Source organism: Aegilops tauschii, chromosome 7 (genome assembly GCF_002575655.3).
Source record: "Aegilops tauschii subsp. strangulata cultivar AL8/78 chromosome 7, Aet v6.0, whole genome shotgun sequence".
In the NCBI taxonomy this organism is placed as follows: Eukaryota; Viridiplantae; Streptophyta; class Magnoliopsida; order Poales; family Poaceae; genus Aegilops; species Aegilops tauschii.
In genome coordinates this window covers 410,201,930-410,211,271 of record NC_053041.3, presented here as the reverse complement: position 1 = coordinate 410,211,271, position 9,342 = coordinate 410,201,930, and positions in this window count along the sequence as shown.

Sequence of the window (9,342 nt, the reverse complement as noted above, 5' to 3'; positions counted from 1 at the left end):
TGTTGGAGAACGTAGCGATAATTCAAGATTTTCCTACGTGTCACCAAGATCAATCTAGGAGATACTAGCAACAAGAGAGAGGGAGTGCATCTTCATACCCTTGAAGATCGCTTAGCGGAAGCGTTGCAAGAACGCGATTGGTGGAGTCGTACACGCAACGATTCAGATCGCGGTCGATTACGATCTAAGCGGCGAACAATGGCGCCTCCACGTTCAACACACGTACAGCCCGGGGACGTCTCCTCCTTCTTGATCCAGCCAGGGGAGAGGAGATGTTGAGGGAGAACTCCGACAGCATGACGGCGTGGTGGTGATGGAGCTCGTGGTTATCCGGCAGGGCTTCGCCAAGCGCTACGGAGGAGGAGGAGGTGTTGGAGAGGGCTGCACCAGGGGAAGGGTGCGGCTGCCCTCCCACCCCCACTATATATAGGGGCAAGGGAGAGGGGGCGCCCCCCTTAGATGCATCTAGAGGGGGGGCAACGGCCAAGGGGGTGAGACTTGCCCCCCAAGTTAGGTGGGGGCGCCCCCTCTAGGGTTTGCCCCAACCCTAGGCGCATGGGCCCAACGGGGAGTTGGCGCCCAGCTACCTAGGGCTGGTTCCCCTCCATATTCAGCCCATAGGGCCCTCCGGGGTAGGTGGACCCTCCCGGTGGACCCCCGGAACCCCTTCGGTGGTCCCGGTACAATACCGGTAACCCCCCGAACACTTCCGGTGACCGAATAAGGACTTCCCATATATAAATCTTCATCTCTAGACCATTCTGAAACTCCTCGTGACGTCTGGTATCTCATCCGGGACTCGGAACAACCTTCGATAAACACATACTATTTCCCATAACAACTCTAGCGTCACCGAACCTTGAGTGTGTAGACCCTACGGGTTCGGGAACCATGCAGACATGACCGAGACATCTCTCCGGCCAATAACCAACAGCGGGATCTGGATGCCCATGATGGCTCCCACATGTTCCATGATGATCTCATAGGATGAACCACGATGTCGGGGATTCAATCAATCCCGTATGCAATTCCCTTTGTCTATCGGTATGTTACTTGGCCGAGATTTGGTCGTCGGTATCCCCATACCTCGTTCAATCTCGTTACCGGCAAGTCTCTTTACTCATTCCATAACGCATGATCCCGTGGCTAACTCCTTAGTCACATTGAGCTCGTTATGATGATGTATTACCGAGTGGGCCCAGAGATACCTCTCCGTCATACGGAGTGACAAATCCCATTCTCGATTCGTGCCAACCCAACAGATACTTTCGGAGATACCTGTAGTGCACCTTTATAGCCACCCAGTTACGTTGTGACGTTTGGCACACCCAAAGCATTCCTACGGTATCCGGGAGTTGCACAATCTCATGGTCTAAGGAAATGATACTTGACATTAGAAAAGCTTTAGTAAACGAACTACACGATCTTGTGCTATGCTTAAGATTGGGTCTTGTCCATCACATCATTCTCCTAATGATGTGATCCCGTTATCAACGACATCCAATGTCCATGGTCAGGAAACCATGACCATCTATTGATCAACGAGCTAGTCAACTAGAGGCTTACAAGGGACATATTACGATCTATGTATTCACACATGTATTACGGTTCCCGGTTAATACAATTATAGCATGAACAATAGACAATTATCATGAACACGGAAATATAATAATCACCACTTTATTATTACCTCTAGGGCATATTTCCAACAGTCTCCCACTTGCACTAGAGTCAATAATCTAGTTACATTGTGATGAATCAAACACCCATAAAGTTCTGGTGTTGATCATGTTTTTCTCGCGGAAGAGGTTTAGTCAACGGATCTGCGACATTCAGATGCGTATGCACTTTACAAATATCTATGTCTCCATCTTGCATGTATTCACGAATGGAGTTGAAGCGACGCTTGATATGCCTGGTCTTCTTGTGAAACCTGGGCTCCTTGGCAAGGGCAATAGCTCCAATGTTGTCACAGAAGAGAGTCATTGGGCCCGACGCATTGGGAACAACTCCTAGGTCGGTGATGAATTCCTTCATCCAGGCTGCTTCCTGTGCTGCCTCCCAGGCTGCTATGTACTCCGCTTCACATGTAGATCCTGCCACGATGCTTTGCTTGCAACTGCACCAGCTTATTGCCCCACCATTCAAAATATACACGTATCCGGTTTGTGACTTGGAGTCATCCAGATCCGTGTCAAAGCTAGCATCGACGTAACCCTTTACGATGAGCTCCTCGTCACCTCCATAAACGCGAAACATATCCTTAGTCCTTTTCAGGTACTTTAGGATATTCTTGACCACTGTCCAGTGTTCCATGCCGGGATTACTTTGGTACCTCCCTACCAAACTTACGGCAAGGTTCACATCAGGTCTGGTACACAGCATGGCATACATAATAGACCCTATGGCTGAGGCATAGGGGATGACACTCATCTTTTCTCTATCTTCTGCCGTGGTTGGGCATTGAGCCGTGCTCAATCTCACACCTTGCAATACAGGCAAGAACCCCTTCTTGGACTAATCCATATTGAACTTCTTCAATATCTTGTCAAGGTATGTGCTTTGCGAAAGACCAATGAGGCCTCTCGATCTATCTCTATAGATCTTGATGCCTAATATGTAAGCAGCTTCTCCAAGGTCCTTCATTGAAAAACACTTATTCAAGTAGGCCTTTATGCTTTCCAAAAATTCTATATCATTTCCCATCAATAGTATGCCATCCACATATAATATGAGAAATGCTACAGAGGTCCCACTCACTTTGTTGTAAACACAGGCTTCCCCATAAGTCTGTGTGAACCCAAACGCTTTGATCATCTCATCAAAGCGAATATTCCAACTCCGAGATGCTTGCACCAGCCCATAGATTGAGCGCTGGAGCTTGCATACCTTGTCAACATTCTTAGGATCAACAAAACCTTCCGGCTGCATCATATACAACTCTTCCTTAAGGAAACCATTAAGGAATGCCGTTTTGACATCCATTGGCCATATCTCATAATCATAGAATCCGGCAATTGCTAACATGATTCGGACGGACTTCAGCTTCCTACGGGTGAGAAGGTCTCATCGTAGTCAACCCATTGAACTTGTCGATAACCCTTAGCGACAAGCCGAGCCTTATAGATGGTCACATTACCATCCGCGTCAGTCTTCGTCTTCAAGATCCATTTATTTTCTATGGCTTGCCGATCATCGGGAAAGTTTGTCAAAGTCCATACTTCGATTTCATACATGGATCCTATCTCGGATTTCATAGCTTCAAGCCATTTGTTGGAATCCGGGCCTGCCATCGCTTCTTCATAGTTCGAAGGTTCACCATTGTCTAACAACATGATTTCCAGGACGGGGTAGCCGTACCACTCTGGTGCGGAACGTGTCCTTGTGGACCTACGAAGTTCAGTAGCAACTTGATCCGAAGTTTCATGATCATCATCATTAACTTCCTCTCTAGTCGGTGCAGGCACCACAGAAACATCTTCCTGAGCTGCGCTACTCTCCGGTTCAAGAGGCAGTACCTCATCAAGTTCTACTTTCCTCCCACTTACTTCTTTCGAGAGAAACTCTTTCTCTAGAAAGGATCCATTCTTGGCAACAAAGATCTTGCCTTCGGATCTGAGGTAGAAGGTATACCCAATAGTTTCCTTAGGGTATCCTATGAAGACGCATTTTTCCGACTTGGGTTTGAGCTTCTCAGGTTGAAGTTTCTTGACATAAGCATCCCATCCGCAAAATTTCAGGAACGACAGCTTAGGTTTCTTTCCAAACCATAATTCATACAGTGTCATCTCAACGGATTTCGACGGAGCCCTATTTTAAGTGAATGCGGCAGTCTCTAAAGCATAACCCCAAAATGATAGCGGTAGATCAGTAAGAGACATCATAGATCGCACCATATCCAATAAAGTGCGATTATGACGTTCGGACACACTATTTCGCTGAGGTGTTCCAGGCGGCGTGAGTTGTGAAACAATTCCACATTTCCTTAGGTGCGTGCCAAACTCGTGACTCAAGTATTCTCCCCCACGATCTGATCATAAGAACTTTATTTTCCTTTCATGTTGATTCTCTACCTCACTCTGAAATTCCTTGAACTTTTCAAAGGTCTCAGACTTGTGCTTCATTAAGTAGACATACCCATATCTACTTAAGTCATCAGTGAGGGTGAGAACATAACGATAGCCGCCGCGAGCCTCAACGCTCATTGGACCGCACACATCAGTATGTATGATTTCCAATAAGTTGGTTGCTCGCTCCATTGTTCCGGAGAACGAAGTCTTAGTCATTTTGCCCATGAGGCATGGTTCGCACGTGTCAAATGATTCATAATCAAGAGACTCCAAAAGTCCATCTGCATGGAGTTTCTTCATGCGTTTGACACCAATGTGACCAAGGCGGTAGTGCCACAAGTATGTGGGACTATCATTATCAACCTTACATCTTTTGGCATTCACGCTATGAATATGTGTAACATCACGTTCGAGATTCAATAAGAATAAACCATTGACCAGCGGGGCATGACCGTAAAACATACCTCTCATATAAATGGAACAACCATTATTCTCAGATTTAAATGAGTAGCCATCTCGCATTAACCGAGATCCAGATACAATGTTCATGCTCAAAGCTGGCACTAAATAACAATTATTGAGGTTTAAAACTAATCACGTAGGTAAATGTAGAGGTAGCGTGCCGACGGCGATCACATCGACCTTGGAACCATTCCCGACGCGCATCGTCACCTTGTCCTTCGCCAGTCTCCGCTTATTCCGCAGCTCCTGTTTTGAGTTACAAATATGAGCAACCGCACCGGTATCAAATACCCAGGAGCTACTACGAGTGTTGGTAAGGTACACATCAATAACATGTATATCATATATACCTTTGGTATTGCCGGCCTTCTGATCCGCTAAGTACTTGGGGCAGTTCCGCTTCCAGTGACCATTTCCCTTGCAATAAAAGAACTGAGTCTCAGGCTTGGGTCCATTCTTTGGCTTCTTCCCAGCAACTGATTTACCGGGCGCGGCAACTCCCTTGCCGTGCCTTTTGATTTGCTAAGTACTTGGGGCAGTTCCGCTTCCAGTGACCATTTCCTTTGCAATAAAAGAACTGAGTCTCAGGCTTGGGTCCATTCTTTGGATTCTTCCCAGCAACTGATTTACCGGGCATGGCAACTCCCTTGCCGTCCTTCTTGAAGTTCTTCTTACCCTTGCCTTTCTTGAAACTAGTGGTCTTATTCAACATCAACACTTGATGTTCCTTTTTGATCTCCACCTCCGCTGATTTCAGCATTGAATATAACTCAGGAATGGACTTCTCCATCCCTTGCATATTATAGTTCATCACAAAGCTCTTGTAGCTAGGTGGAAGCGACTGGAGGATCTTGTCAATGACCGAGTCATCCGGGAGATGAACTCCCAGCTAAGACAAGCGGTTATGCAACCCAGACATTTTGAGTATATGCTCGTTGACAGAACTATTTTCCTCCATCTTACAACTGTAGAACTTGTCGGAGACTACATATCTCTCGACCCGGGCATGAGCTTGGAAAACCATTTTCAGCTCTTGGAACATCTCATATGCTCCCCGCCGCTCAAAACGCTTTTGGAGCCCCGGTTCTAAGCTGTAAAGCATGCCGCACTGAACCAGGGAGTAATCATCACTACGCGACTGGCAGGCGTTCATAACGTCTTGAGTTGCTGGGAAAATGGGTGCTTCACCTAGCGGTGCTTCAAGGACATATGCTTTCTTGGGAGTTATGAGGATGATCCTCAAGTTATGGACCCAATCCGTATAGTTGCTACCATCGTCTTTCAGCTTGGTTTTCTCTAGGAACGCATTGATGTTGAGGGCAACATTAGCGTGGGCCATTTGATCTACAAGACATATTGTAAAGACATTTTAGACTAAGTTCATGATAATTAAGTTCATCTAATCAAATTATTTAATGAACTCCCACTCAGCTAGACATCCCTCAAGTCATCTAAGTGATCCATTATCCGAATCAACTAGGCCGTGTCCGATCATCACGTCAGACGGACTAGTCATCAACGGTGAACATCTCCATGTTGATCGTATCTACTATATGACTCATGTTCGACCTTTCGGTTTCTCGTGTTCTGAGGCCATGTCTGTACATGCCAGGCTCGTCAAGTCAACCTAAGTGTTTTGCATGTGTAAATCCAGCTTACACCCGTTGTATTCGAACGTTAGAATCTAACCTTCGCAATGGTGCAAAGTTAGGGGGAACACTTTCTTGAAATTTTAGTGAGGGATCATCTTATTTATGCTACCGTCGTTCTAAGCAAATAAGATGTAAACATGACAAACATCACATGCAAATCATAAAGTGACATGATATGGCAATATCATCTTGCGCCTTTGATCTCCATCTTCGAGGTGCGGCATGATCACCTTCGTCACCAGCATGACACCATGATCTCCATAATCACGATCTCCATCATCGTGTCTTCATGAAGTTGTCTCGCCAACTATTACTACTACTACTATGGCTAACAGTTAGCAATAAAGTAAAGTAATTACATGGCATTTTCAATGACACGCAGGTCATACAATAAATTAAGACAACTCCTATGGCTCCTGCCGGTTGTCATACTCATCGACATGCAAGTCGTGATTCCTGTTACAAGAACATGATCAATCTCATACATCACATATATCATTCATCACATCCTTTTGGCCATATCACATCACATAGCATACCCTGCAAAAACAAGTTAGACGTCCTCTAATTGTTGTTTGCATGTTTTACGTGGCTGCTATGGGTTTCTAGCAAGAACGTTTCTTACCTAAGCAAAAGCCACAATGGTGATATGCCAATTGCGATTTACCCTTCATAAGGACCCTTTTCATCGAATCCGATCCAACTAAAGTGGGAGAGACATACACCCGCTAGCCACCTTATGCATCAAGTGCATGTCAGTCGGTGGAACTTGTCTCACGTAAGTGTACGTGTAAGGTCGGTCCGGGCCGCTTCATCCCACAATGCCGCCGAATCAAGATAAGACTAGTAATGGTAAGCAAATTGAACAAATCATCGCCCACAGCTACTTTGTGTTCTACTCGTGCATAGAATCTACGCATAGACCTAGCTCTGATACCACTGTTGGAGAATGTAGCGATAATTCAAAATTTTCCTACGTGTCACCAACATCAATCTAGGAGATACTAGCAACGAGAGAGAGGGAGTGCATTTTCGTACCCTTGAAGATCGCTTAGCGGAAGCGTTGCAAGAACGCGGTTGGTGGAGTCGTACATGCAGCGATTCAGATCGCGGTCGATTCTGATCTAAGCGCCGAACAACAGCGCCACCGTGTTCAACACACGTACAGCCCGGGGACGTCTCCATCTCCTGATCCAGCAAGGGGAGAGGAGAAGTTGAGGGAAAATTCCGACAGCATGACGGCGTGGTGGTGATGGAGCTCGTGGTTCTCCGGCAGGGCTTCGCCAAGCGCTACGGAGGAGGAGGTGTTGGAGAGGGGAGAGGGCTGCGCCAGGGGAAGGGTGCGGCTGCCCTCCCCCCTACTATATATAGGGGCAAGGGAGAGGGGGTCGGCCCCCTTAGATGCATCTAGAGGGGGGGGGCAGCGACCAAGGGAGGGGGGAGATTTGCCCCCCAAGCTAGGTGGGGGCGCCCCCTATAGGGTTTGCCCCAACCCTAGGCGGATGGGCCCTAGGGGGAGTTGGCGCCCAGCCCACCTAGGGGCTGGTTCCCCTCCATATTCATCCCATAGGGACCTCCGGGGCAGGTGGACCCTCCCGGTGGACCCCCGAAACCCCTTCGGTAGTCCCGGTACAATACCGGTGACCCCCCGAACATTTCTGGTAACCGAATAAGTACTTCCCATATATAAATCTTCATCTCCGGACCATTCTGAAACTCCTCGTGACGTCTGGGATCACATCCGGGACTCCGAACAACGTTCGGTAACCACATACTATTTCCCATAACAATTCTAGCGTCACCGAACCTTAAGTGTGTAGACCCTACAGGTTCGGGAACCACGCAGACATGACCGAGACATCTCTCCGGCCAATAACCAACAGCGCGATCTCGATACCCATGTTGGCTCCCACATGTTCCACGATGATCTCATCAGATGAACCACGATGTCAAGGATTCAATCAATCCCGTATGCAATTCCCTTTGTCTATCGGTATGTTACTTGCCCGAGGTTCGATCGTCGGTATCCCCATACCTCGTTCAATCTCGTTACCGGCAAGTCTCTTTACTCGTTCCGTAACGCGTGATCCCGTGGCTAACTCCTTAGTCACATTGAGCTCGTTATGATGATGCATTACCGAGTGGGCCCAGAGATACCTCTCCGTCATACGGAGTGACAAATCCCAGTCTCGATTCGTGCCAACCCAACAGATACTTTCGGAGATACCTGTAGTGCACCTTTATAGCCACCCAGTTACGTTGTGACGTTTGGCACACCCAAAGCATTCCTACGGTATCCAGAAGTGGCACAATCTCATGGTCTAAGGAAATGATACTTGACATTAGAAAAGCTTTTGCAAACGAACTACACGATCTTGTGCTACACTTAAGATTGGGTCTTGTCCATCACATCATTCTCCTAATGATGTGATCCCGTTATCAACGACATCCAATGTCCATGGTCAGGAAACCATGACCATCTATTGATGAACGAGCTAGTCAACTAGAGGCTTACTAGGGACATATTACGATCTATGTATTCACACATGTATTACGATTTCCGGTTAATACAATTATAGCATGAACAATAGACAATTATCATGAACACGGAAATATAATAATAACCACTTTATTATTGCCTCTATGGCATATTTCCAACACAAATAATGTACATTGCAAGGAGATGAGATTTGTGAGTAGGAACCTGGTAGATGTTGATGATGTCTCCCAGGCAACGGCGCCAAAAATTGGCATGTGGCCGGTAGACTACCTTGACTTGATCCTCCCCGGCAACGGCGCCAGAGATTGGCAAGTTGACGGGAGACGAATCCTCCACGGCAACGGCGCTAGAAATTCCTTTTGATGTGGCTTGAACTACGTCAGTATTTCCCCAATGAGGAAGGGATGATGCAGCACAACTATGGTAGGTATTTCCCTCAGTGATGAGACCAAGGTTATCGAACCAGTAGGAGAACCACTCAACACCACGTAAACAGCTCCTACACACGAAGAACAAATACTTGCAACCGGACGTAAGAGATGGGTTGTCAATCCCTCATGGGTAAAAAGATAGGTAAAATTGTAGTAGATTGGATAAATAGATCTCGCGGGAACGCGAGATAAAATAAATAATAATAAATTGCAGCAAGGTATTTTTG